Source organism: Dendrobates tinctorius, unplaced genomic scaffold, assembly GCF_039654945.1.
Source record: "Dendrobates tinctorius isolate UK_male_01 unplaced genomic scaffold, ASM3965494v1 ptg000089l, whole genome shotgun sequence".
Classification (NCBI taxonomy): Eukaryota; Metazoa; Chordata; class Amphibia; order Anura; family Dendrobatidae; genus Dendrobates; species Dendrobates tinctorius.
In genome coordinates, this window is record NW_027361757.1 from 24,152,976 (window position 1) to 24,165,556 (window position 12,581).

Below are 12,581 nucleotides of genomic sequence, written 5' to 3' on the forward strand. Positions count from 1 at the left end.
CAGATGCAGGAGAAGACCCTGAGGCTCTTGAAGAAATAGAGTTACATCCCTTCCACCGGCCACTTGCGGCCCAGCGTGCTCAGGGAGTGAGAAACAGACGGTCTATCTTGAAAGAGGTCACCCTAAATCCATTGCCCCATCATGACTGGGCAGAAACTCAGGATAGTGACCCCCGCAGTCAGCCTGGTGAAGGAGCTACTGTCACAAGCTGACTCACGCCCAGAGTCGAATGCTCCTGAAGAAACCCAGCAGTTGTGGAAGAGAGGTCGGCTGTTCATTTATGAAGGAAAGCTGTGTCGGAGGAGTATCAATGCCCACACTCATGAGCTGATTTGGCAGGTGATAGTCCCAAAGAGAGAGGCATCAATGGTCCTGGAAGCATACCACAATGGAGCTGGCCACTTCGGATGGAAGTAGTTGGAAGCATTGCTCCGGGAGAGGTTCTTCTGGGCTGGTATGAGGAAAGCCATTGAAAGGTGGTGCCGGGAGTGTGGACAATGTAACCTGCGCAGAAAAGATCGAAACAGCCAGAGAGCTCCTCTGCAACCAATAGTAACCAAACAGCCACTCGAGTTGGTAGCTCTGGACCATGTGAAGCTGGTCCCAAGCCGGTCGGGCTACATCTATGCTCTTACCATCGTGGACCACTACTCAAGATTCCTGGTAGTTGTGCCTGTCAAAGATCAAACAGCTAGGACAGCAGCCAGAGCGTTCCAACAGCACTTCTGTAGACCACATGGATACCCTGAGTAAGTGCTTACAGATCAAGGTCCCACTTTTGAGGCAGAAGTGTTCCAGGAATTCTGTAACTTGTATGGTTGTAAGAAGATCCGGACAACACCGTACCACCCACAGACCAATGGCATGTGTGAGAAGATGAACCAGGTGGTGATCAACCTGCTGAAGACCTTGCCTTTGGAGGAGAGGAATCTGTGGCCAGAAAAGTTGCCAGATCTGGTAGACCTCTACAACCACATTCCTGTGAATTCCACCAACTGCACTCCAGCCTACCTAATGAGAGCGAGGCCTGGTAAGCTGCCTATTGATTTGAACATGGGAGTCCTGACACCTGAAGTGACGTCACCAGATGCTGACTGGGACACAGAGAGGCAGCAACAGTACAGAAGAGTACAAGAATGTGTGGAAAAGATTCTAGCTCAGGCAAGACAAAAGCAGGAGAGGAACTACAATCAGCATGCACCTGCAGTTCCCTTGTCACCAGGAGAACAAGTCCTCAAGAGGAAAAGAAGACTGCATAAATGTGACATCGGCGGCTATGCCCGCCGATGCCCCTCCAGCGGCAGCGCACGCCGCAGAGTCCTCTTACCTGCGCGCCCCCGTCCAGGCGCGTGCCCGTCCTACGTTCTCCCTCACAGCGGCTCCTGGCACCCGCTCCCTGCCGCGCGCACGCCCCCTCCCGCTCTCTCCCTCCAGCGGTGGGCGACGCTGAGGGGCAGGACAGGTGGACGCACTTCCGGGGGTTAGTATACTTCAGGCGTCCTCGCTGTTAGGAGGACGCCTGATGATTGTGTAGCTTACTGCACCCTCTGGCCGCTACAGTACACCTGTAGTCCTCCCGTTCTCTGCCTTGATCTCCTCCAGCCCCTCCAGGCTCTCCCTCCCTGCCGTCTTCGGTCTCGTTTCCCCCTCTCTCCAGCCTGTCCAGGCACTGTTCCCCTGCTATCCTCTGTGTTCCTCTCCCTCTGTCTCCAGTCAGCCCAGGCCAGTCCTCTTGCCGTAACCCCGTATTGTGTTTCCTCTGTGCCTCCGTTCCCTGGCCATATCTAAGCCCACCGTCTTCCGAGCCCCCTTATGTCCGTGGAGCCGTCCCTCTTGGTTCCGGCTGTCGCGCCTCCGTCCTCTGTGGTCCTGCCCCAAACGATCCCTGTATAGGGGTCGGTCTTCACCTGGCGTGCTCGGCCCAGGGGCTCCGGATCCGCGATCCAGAGGGTCCACTCTCTGACGTAATTTTTACCTAAAAACATTAGGTCACAGAGGGGGTCACAGAGGTGCACTCTGGCATACTGGCAATCATGAGTAAGTGACACTATTTAAATACTGAGGGGCATTTGACTTGTTTAAATGCTCTGGACAATATTAATTATACTCTGCATGGGTTTTTGCCCGGGATTTATTATACTATATTGCCGCTTTATACATTCTATAACTCTTGGTCACAGGACCACCATGTGTACCTTTGTTTTTGGCCTTTGTATCCCTCCTTTTTCCTTTTTATTATTAAGTCATTATTGATATGTATACTTTTGCATTGTTATTTACTTGAATCAATAAATTATTGTTTTTTATTGGATGTTGTTCTTTGCTCCGTTTTTCTTTGTGTGTACTAAAAACATTACAGTATCATCAGGCCATGGACCCCGCCGGTGCCACGGCTGCCACTCAGAAAGAACTGCTTTTCTTAAGGGAGAATCAGACCCGAATTATGTCATTCATGAAGTCCATGGACACCCGGCTCTCCGCCCTGCAAACCGCTGACCCAGCGCATGCTCCTCTCTTAGCCAGCCTCCAGCAGGAGCTCGCGCAGCAGCGTGATGCGCAATCTCACATTTTGGGGTATATGGCGTCCGTGGATGATCGGCTGCTTGCTCTGCAGTCCTCCGCGGCCGCTTCTACCCAAGCCCGGGACGCAGTCTCATCCCCACCTCCCCGTCTTGGAAAGCCGCCCAGGTACTGTGGGGACCCAAAGTTGTGTAGGGGTTTTTTAAACCATTGCAGACTGCACTTTGAGCTTCTGCCCCAACAATACCCCACGGACTGTGCTAAGGTGGCCTTTATAGTGTCCCATCTAGAGGGAGAGGCGTTGGCTTGGGTGAATCCGTTGTGGGAGAGGGATGACCCGGTGGTTACTAATATCCTGAGTTTTTTGGAAACATTTCGTAAGGTGTTTGATGAACCCGGGCGCCTTGCTTCCTCTACGGAGGCCCTTTTTAACCTCCGCCAGGGGTCCCTTACGGTAGGTCAATACGCCATCCGTTTTCGGACCTTGTCCTCGGAGCTGGGGTGGAATAATGAAGCCCTTGTAGGTGCCTTTTGGAGAGGCCTTTCTAGTAAAATCAAGGATGAGCTGGCCGGGCGTGACTCCCCAACCACCCTGGAAGATCTCATCTCTCTAGCTACTCGTATTGATCTGCGTTTTCAGGAACGCGCTAGAGAGTCAGCCAGGGAGAAGAGGCCCTTTAGATTATACCAAGCCCCCATTCCGCGCGCTGTTGCTCCCTCTAGTAACTCTGCTCCTGAGCCTATGCAGGTGGATCGCGTCAAGCTGTCCGAACAACGGCGCAAGGAGAGGATGACTAATGCACTCTGTTTATATTGTGGAGGGGCCAATCACTTCGTACGCACTTGTCCTGAGAGACCGGGAAACGCATCCACCTAGGCCAGGTAGGAGAGGGCCCCCTAGGTGATCAGACCCCCTCTCTTCCACTTACTCTTTCAGGTCTGCTTATTACAGGTCGGGGACGTGGCTCCGTGGAGGCGTAAGTGGACTCGGGCGCAGAAGGCAACTTCATCCGCCAGGAAGAGGTTGACAAACTCCAGATTCCCGTGGTCGTCTTAAGTAATCTGCGAGCAATCACCTCCGTCGATGGCAAACCTCTGCCTGGACTCATCACCACGGTTACCACTGAAGTTAAGCTACAAATTGGCGCACTTCACTCAGAGAAGATTGCCTTTTATGTCCTGCCTCAACTATCCCACGCCATTCTCTTAGGGTTACCTTGGCTTAGGCGGCATGAGCCAGTTGTCGAATGGCGCTCCGGGGAGATCTTGCGCTGGGGGCACGCCTGCCATGCAAGCTGTTTGCGTACCCTTGTTCGTTCCCATTCTCTGCCTAGGCCAACGGATCTCCCGGGCCTTCCTGTTCCATACCACGCCTACGCTGATGTTTTCTGCAAGAAGGAAGCGGATTCCCTGCCTCCACATCGGTCCTATGACTGCCCTATCGACCTGATTCCCAGAGCTGTCCCTCCCAGAGGAAGAACGTACCCTCTTTCTCCAGCCGAGACCTCTGCCATGACGGAATATATTCATGAAAACCTGTCCAAGGGGTTTATCCGGAAGTCCTCTTCTCCTGCGGGCGCTGGTTTTTTCTTCGTCCGGAAGAAAGACGGATCTCTGCGGCCTTGTATAGATTACCGGGGCCTAAACAATATCACCGTTAAAAATCGATATCCCCTTCCGTTGATTCCGGAGCTCTTTGACCGGCTGAGAGGAGCTCGGATCTTCACGAAGTTAGATCTGCGGGGAGCCTACAATTTGGTCCGGATCCGCGCAGGGGATGAGTGGAAAACGGCCTTCAATACCCGTGACGGGCATTATGAATACTTAGTCATGCCATTCGGCCTTTGCAATGCCCCAGCTGTGTTTCAAGAATTTATCAACGAGGTGTTCCGGGATCTGCTCTATTCCTGTGTGGTCGTGTATCTAGACGACATTCTCGTTTTCTCGCCCGATCTGCCCTCCCATCGCAAGAGCGTACGCTTGGTCTTGCATCGCCTTCGAGAGAATCAACTCTACGCCAAGATTGAGAAATGCCTTTTTGAGCAGACGTCATTGCCCTTCTTGGGATATATCGTCACCGATTCCGGTCTGAAGATGGATCCCGAAAAACTCAGTGCGGTACTCAAGTGGCCCCGTCCAGTGGGGATAAAGGCCATCCAGCGGTTCCTTGGGTTCGCAAACTATTACCGTCAATTCGTGCCTCATTTTTCTACGGTTACTAAACCCATCACGGCCTTGACCCGTAAGGGAACGAAGCCCAACAGCTGGTCCCCCGAAGCTGAAAACACCTTCCTGGCTCTGAAACGTTCTTTTGCATCGGCACCCATCTTGCATCGGCCAGTGACCAGCAGGCCCTTCGTCCTAGAGGTGGATGCCTCCTCCACTGGAGCGGGGGCGGTCCTGTCCCAGCAGGCTTCATCCGGACGGCTGGCCCCTTGCGGCTTCTTTTCTAAAGCCTTTTCGCCTGCGGAGTGCAACTACTCCATTGGAGACCGGGAATTACTTGCCATTAAGATGGCCTTGGCTGAATGGCGGTATTTACTCGAGGGGGCTGTACATCCCTTCACCATCCTCACGGACCACAAGAATCTGGCTTACCTGCAGTCTGCCCAAAGACTCAATGCCCGGCAAGCCAGGTGGGTCCTGTATTTCTCCCGCTTTGACTTTCAACTTCACTTTCGACCTGGTAATAGGAACATCAAGGCCGATGCCCTTTCCAGGTCGTTACAGTCACCGGAGAGGGATGAAGACCCATCCTATATTATCGAGCCTACTAAGATGATCACCGTGGCTCCTGTGAATTTTTCTACTCCTCCGCCTGGTAAAACTTTCGTCCCTCAAGGCAGACGTTCAGAGGTGTTGCGCTGGGGGCATTCCTCCAAAGTTGCTGGACACGTTGGGACTAAGAAGACTCTCTTGCTGCTTTCCCGGTATTACTGGTGGCCCACGCTTCGCCAGGATGTGATGGACTATGTAGCTTCGTGCACAACCTGTGCCCAGAACAAGGTGGCTAGGGCTTTGCCCGCCGGTCTTCTTCACCCATTACCAGTTCCTGAGGCTCCCTGGCAGCAAATCGCCATGGATTTTGTGACTGATTTACCCCGCTCAGCTGGATGTACCACCATCTTAGTCGTAGCAGATCATTTTTCCAAGATGGCCCACTTTGTTCCCTTACCGGGACTGCCGTCCGCCCCGAAGTTGGCCGAGATCTTCATCCACCAGATCTTCAGGCTACATGGTCTTCCTCAGTGGATTGTGTCGGATCGGGGGGTCCAGTTCACCTCTCGCTTCTGGAGGGCTCTCTGCCGGCTTATGGGTACATCTCTCAACTTCTCCGCTGCATACCATCCTCAGACCAACGGGCAAGTGGAGCGAATTAATCAGGTGTTAACCACCTTCCTACGTCACTTCTCCAACGCCCATCAGGACAATTGGGTCGCGCTCCTACCTTGGGCTGAATTCTCGCACAATAACCATCCCAGCGAATCTACCGCCAAGTCACCATTCTTTGTGGTAACCGGTCAAAATCCAGGTATTCCGTTATCTTTTTCCACGTCTACGGGAGTGCCCGCAGCTGATTCTCTCGCAATGGAATTCTCGCAGATTTGGAGAGAGACCAGGGAAGCGCTCAAGAGTGCCAACAACCGAATCAAGAAACATGCAGACAAAAGACGAAAGGACGTGCCTCCGTACCATCCAGGTGACAAAGTCTGGCTTTCTACTCGACATATCCGTCTGAGAGTTCCCTCTTACAAGTTGAGTCCTCGGTACATTGGGCCGTTTGAAGTGATTGGACGCATTAATGAAGTGGCTTATAAGCTGAGGTTGCCTGCTTCGCTCCGGGTTCCCAACGCTTTCCATGTCTCGCTCTTGAAACCCGTAGTCCTGAATCGGTTCCAACCAGTTTCCATCGCCCCTCCTTCACCTGTTGTCTCGGACAACGTCTTTGAGGTCAAGGGCATCTTGGCTATGAAAAGAGTCAGGGGAAAGACCCTTTTTCTTATTGATTGGAAGGGTTTTGGTCCCGAGGAAAGGTCCTGGGAGCCTCGAAAAAATATCAACGCTCCCCGAATTCTGAAAAAGTTTTTGGCCAATCTCAGTGGGGGAGGACGTAAGGAGAGGGGTACTGTGACATCGGCGGCTATGCCCGCCGATGCCCCTCCAGCGGCAGCGCACGCCGCAGCGTCCTCTTACCTGCGCGCCCCCGTCCAGGCGCGCGCCCGTCCTACGTTCTCCCTCTCAGCGGCTCCTGGCACCCGCTCCCTGCCGCGCGCACGCCCCCTCCCGCTCTCTCCCTCCAGCGGTGGGCGGCGCTGAGGGGCAGGACAGGTGGACGCACTTCCGGGGGTTAGTATACTTCAGGCGTCCTCGCTGTTAGGAGGTCGCCTGATGATTGTGTAGCTTACTGCACCCTCTGGCCGCTACAGTACACCTGTAGTCCTCCCGTTCTCTGCCTTGATCTCCTCCAGCCCCTCCAGGCTCTCCCTCCCTGCCGTCTTCGGTCTCGTTTCCCCCTCTCTCCAGCCTGTCCAGGCGCTGTTCCCCTGCTATCCTCTGTGTTCCTCTCCCTCTGTCTCCAGTCAGCCCAGGCCAGTCCTCTTGCCGTACCCCCGTATTGTGTTTCCTCTGTGCCTCCGGTCCCTGGCCGTATCTAAGCCCACTGTCTTCCGAGCCCCCTTATGTCCGTGGAGCCGTCCCTCTTGGTTCCGGCTGTCGCGCCTCCGTCCTCTGTGGTCCTGCCCCAAACGATCCCTGTATAGGGGTCGGTCTTCACCTGGCATGCTCGGCCCCGGGGCTCCGGATCCGCGATCCAGAGGGTCCACTCTCTGACGTAGTTTTTACCTAAAAACGTTACAATAAATTGGACGACCAATGGGAAGCTGAACCCTACACCATTCTACCCTCAAACTTTGACAATACCTTATTAGTAAAGATGGAGGAGAAACCTCAACAGCAATATCAAGAGATCATTTGAAATCATGCCCTGATCAGCTAAAAGAAAGAATGGAAAAACAAAATAACATCCAACCCATAGAAGAAGAAAAGGTCAGCACCATACTGGGAGAATTCCCTGCAAATTGGACTAAAGTAAATGATGCTATAGTGGTGACAGTGTTGACATTTCCCCAACTGGTAGTACAAGAAGAAGTGACTCCTGAGAACTCTGAAAATCAAGAAGTTCAGGTAGCAGATGCCATAAAAGCAGTGGAGCCAGTGAACCCTCGCCCTGCCAATGGTAAATCTGTTATACCCATGGTGAGTCTAAGAGTTCGCAGACAATCTTGTATCCCTGTGCCATGCAGAACCACCAGTAGTGTATTCAGTACCTTACACACTACACCAGTAGTTAGCCTCAGACATCCAGTGTTACGCAGGTCTACCCGTACTACACAAGGTATACCACCCATCAGATATCGTATCTAGCTAGGTTTATGTAAATGTTGAAATTGTGTGTGTGTGTGTATATATATATATATATATGTAACTGTTTTCAAGTTTTGTGCCTACAGGTAATCTGTAAGAGTTTCCTTTGGAATTTGCCAGTTTTGTTTTATGGACATTGTACCACAGGACTTGTGTGGTCACCAATTTGTATATAGTTCACAATTTGCCCAGGAATGGACCATGGACATTGATGCTTGGACTTGTCATCATAGGACTGTTTTTGGAGCTTTTGTTTTTTGTACATTTTTCATTTTTCAAATCTTGTAACCTTCATACTGTTTACATGTTTTTCATATGTTTTTCATCAGCCCAGGAGTGCTGACTTGCACTGGGGGGAATGTGGCACCCCCAGGAGTATGGCCGCCACAGTGGCTTTGCATTCCATCAGGGAGGGTAATGCCAGGCTTGGAAGCAGTGAAGGGTCTCTCTCGCAGTTAACCTATACATGCAACACAGTTCCACTCCAGGCCAGCAGGGGGGACTCTGAACCGGATTTGAAGGGAGGAGTGCTCTCTGAGGGCCAAGAGGAAGGAGTGGTCAGTTAGTGTGAGGAGGGCCACATGTGTAGACATGTGGAGAGAAGCTGGAGGTTGAGCTGAGGAAAGAGAGCTCCCTCACAGCGAGAGCGCATGAACTGGAGCCTGGTCTCCACGGTTGTATGGATACTAATGGTCCTGCAACAGACACCAGAGGAGTAGGAGGCTGTAAATGCTCTACCCCCATCTAAGACTCGGAGGCACAACAGCACGGAGTGAGCCATGAGAGGAATAGCGGCTACAGCTGTCTGCCATACGAGGAGTGCTAGTAGAAGAGAATTAGGAGGAACTTCAGTGTAACTCAGTACTAGGAGTACTTCACTCAAGTAAGCGCTAAGAAGGAGACTGCACAGCCCATCTACTGAGAGAGAATCCCTGAGCAGCTTCCAGGCTAGCCTGCTCCAGTACCATCTGTAATCAGGACCCTGGACTGCATTTATCAAGTAAAGGTACAGAAATTGCACCCCGCTGTGTCTTTGTCTGCTTCCTACCCTTCCGGCACTGCTACATCTCCGTGCCAACCACATCTACACTGCCCTGGCACTACAGCTTCACCTGTGGGGAGCTTTTACATCTTTGCTGCAGCATACCATCAATCCCAGTGGATCTGCATGCAACGTCGGCTTAACATCTCACTTGCCGAACACCACAGGTGACGTCACAAACTATTCCATTAACTACATTCCACCATTCAATCTCCCCTAATACTTGGGTGCCCAGGGCCACGGACTGGGTCACCGCTGCTGTGACACATCCCGCTGACACCGGCCCGGTACCGAGAACTCCACAGCTCTGGGAGGGCGACCCATGTACATGCAGATCGTCTGGTTCGGGCTTTCCATGCCAAGTACCCGGGGAAGCCTAGGGGTCCAGAGGCCCCCCGTTGAGAGGGGGCTACTGTCATGATCCCAGTGCAGGTTTTTGAACTGCATGTCAGAGGTTAATGTCTGGAGCTCAGTGCAGGTTTTGACCTGCACACCTGGGGTTAATGATTGTAGCCTCTCTTTGGTTCTGGGAGAGCTTCTAAAACCCCTGCTAAGATCTAATCCCTGTCAGTTATACTTTTGCCTTTGGCCGAGTGTGGTGACCTCTGTGTGCCTGTGCCTGTTCGTGGTTATAGCTTGTTTATATGGTTCTGACCCGGTTCTGTTCCCCGTTGTGAGTTTGCCTGTTGATTCTGTACTGCGCTACCCTCTCTGTGTATGACTCATTGCCTGTGATCTGACTACTCTGTGCTCGCCCCTCTTGTACCTTGCAGCTATCTCTGTGTATCTCTGTGTATGACTCTTTGGCTACGTCCTGACTATCCTCCCTGTCAATGCCCCTTGGTAACTTTGTCTCGCAGTTACCCTGCTAGGAGTTCTCTTGCAGCTCCCAGCTCTCTGGAGTTTAGGCCACGCCCCTAGCAGTGACGTGCTTCAGGTCCTGCTGTTCTGAAGTATGCATCTACTCGGCTGTTGCCCGCTCCACAGGTATCTTTGAGCACAGTTCGCTTTACCCAGGACACGCGCACTGGCTCAGTGAGCAAGTTCAGTGTGGTGTTCCTGACAGAGTAACTTTTCCCAATAGTTTAGATTTATACTTAGATGATTTTTTAAATTTGTTTTTTAATTTTATTTTACTCTTTTTATTGTCTCATTATCAATATCATTATTTTTGTGAAATTAGCAAGATGGAGCTCATATGTTTCTTGAGTCTACAGTAGTCTAATGCACAAGTTTGACTCTTGTGTTGTTGTTCTCACTATCTATAAATTTACAAAAAGATGACACGTTGACTCATAGCTAATTTGTTATGAAATTCCCAAAGATTTGGGATTTGCTGGAACCTCACATTTTTAGGATTCTTTTCTTTTCACACGAATCCAGCAAAATCACAATCAGCCAGCTTGGAAGTGGCTAAAAAATATTACAGATTATTCTTATATGTTGAAGGCCTGTCTTGCTGCCGTAACTTCCCACCAGGTCCTCCGCTCTTCGGATCTTCTGGTGTTTACTAGGTCTCATGTGGTCATGTGGGACATGACACCCCTCAATGACTGTAATGCAAGTTTATTTTACTATTTTTTCTATTTTAGCAGCTTGCTTTCTTACTGAAAGTGCATACGTAAGCCGGCCAATACTGGTGGTGCAATCCTTACAAAAATGTGCTTGTGCTTACCTAATTGATTAGCACTTTGATACCATCGTGGACACAGCCAAGTTTTTCCGTTTCTCCAGCTATGCGGCTCATGCAGGTGTACAGTTTAATTCAATGTAAGACACCTACAGCGCCTCTGCATGCGCAGCACATACAATTCATATAATGATCCGATGAACTTATTACCTGGACTGCGCCACACAGAACAGTTGCACTTGAGCGATTGTTTGAAGACTCCCCTTTTAGACACATCAATGTACTCTGTTTTATCGTATTTTTTTTGGTCCACTGTTTTGGCTTTGCATGTTTTTCTTATAAAAATGTGTACAATATTGGCACTAAATTTTGCACACATTTATATGTACATAGGTGACCATTTTTCTACCAGTTGTACTAGTCTGAAGAAAGAGTTTTATACCCCTTCTAAACATTAAGTTTAAAGTAATTCTGGCACTACATTTGGTAACTCTTTTGACTGGAGTTTTCTGCTACACGCTTCTAAAATGATATCTTTCTGCCTCCTAGATCCATTTGGCTAGCGACTCCAGTGACAAGTGCAGCTCAAAATTGCAAACCTATATGCTAAAATGCTATAGTTATGGTCTAACACAATAACAAAATGTAAAGGTAAGTACATTTAGTTTAGAAAAAGAATGCAACCTTCATTGTTGCCTTTGCTTTTTTCATCTTTTTTACTAATAAGTTATGGAATGCTCCGTATATGTTTCATACCCTTCTCCTGACTGATAACTTTCTACAATGAGATCCCTTTGCTGTGTTGTAAGATATTACAGGCCATGGCTTTTGCTATAAAACATAGCTAAGAAAGATTTTGGTTTGTTTCTCATTTGGATTGGTACAGATTATAAGTGACAATAAGCAGAAAAAAAATTATTACTGGTAATTTTTTTGTGCATGACGAAAACCTGTCACATTGTACATGCATAGGGTATTGTCCCAGAAAAGCCTTGCCTCTATGGTAGAATATTTCTAAACATAAGTCTATCAGAGTCTGTTCAGCAATGCATGAGGATTAAGTACAGACCATTATTCATCTATTTTATTCAGGAGGGAAGTCTTACATGTTCAAAAACATGCCTCCTTCGTTAATCGTCGGTCAATCGTGTCATTGTCCAGGTGATGGTGGGCAGCAGGGTGCTGTTTGTGACCCAAAGATAGTAGCTTGGGTGGTTCAGTTACAAGCCCCCTGGGTGAATCTTCGACAATTGGTGGCAGTCGCTGGGATTTGCGTGGTCTCTCCGATGCCATTCCTTGACATGGTCCATATGCATTTGTACTGCTCCAGTGTGTGGGATATATAAGTTTTTGAAGCAGTTTCAGCCCAGAAACCATGATGAGTAGCCACACATGGATTAGTTCCATACATATACACGTACCGCAGATTAGTCACAGATTTTTCTTTAAATTTGCCAAAGAATTGACTCCTTGTATTGCAGAGGTTTAAATCTTCTGTGAAAAGGTATGTAATAAATTACTGATATAAAACACGCACCATGCTTATTCTGTCTGTATTTTTATTTCTTACAGCATTGATGAGATTTAGTAAAGTCTTAACTACAATGCTGATAGTGTACCTACTCTGGACAAGTGTAAGCAAACAGAACAGCTTTTGTAATTTTGGAGCATAAATTTTAAAGCTTTTAAAGGAACCTATGTATTCAGAAATCACAGCTGCAGAATCGTGTGCACATAACTAGACTTAAAAGGGGTTATCAGGTCACAACACATTGATGGAAAGGTCATCAATATGAAATAAGTGGAGTTTAACATTCGGCATCTCCACTGATCAGCTGTTAATTCCTCCTATGGTCCCCTGATGTAAACATTTTGAATGTAGCTGGCAATCACATGTCCTTTCAACGTGTGACAGCTGCTGCCATGTACTGTTCTTTCGAATAGGAGATATTCTGCCACATATTG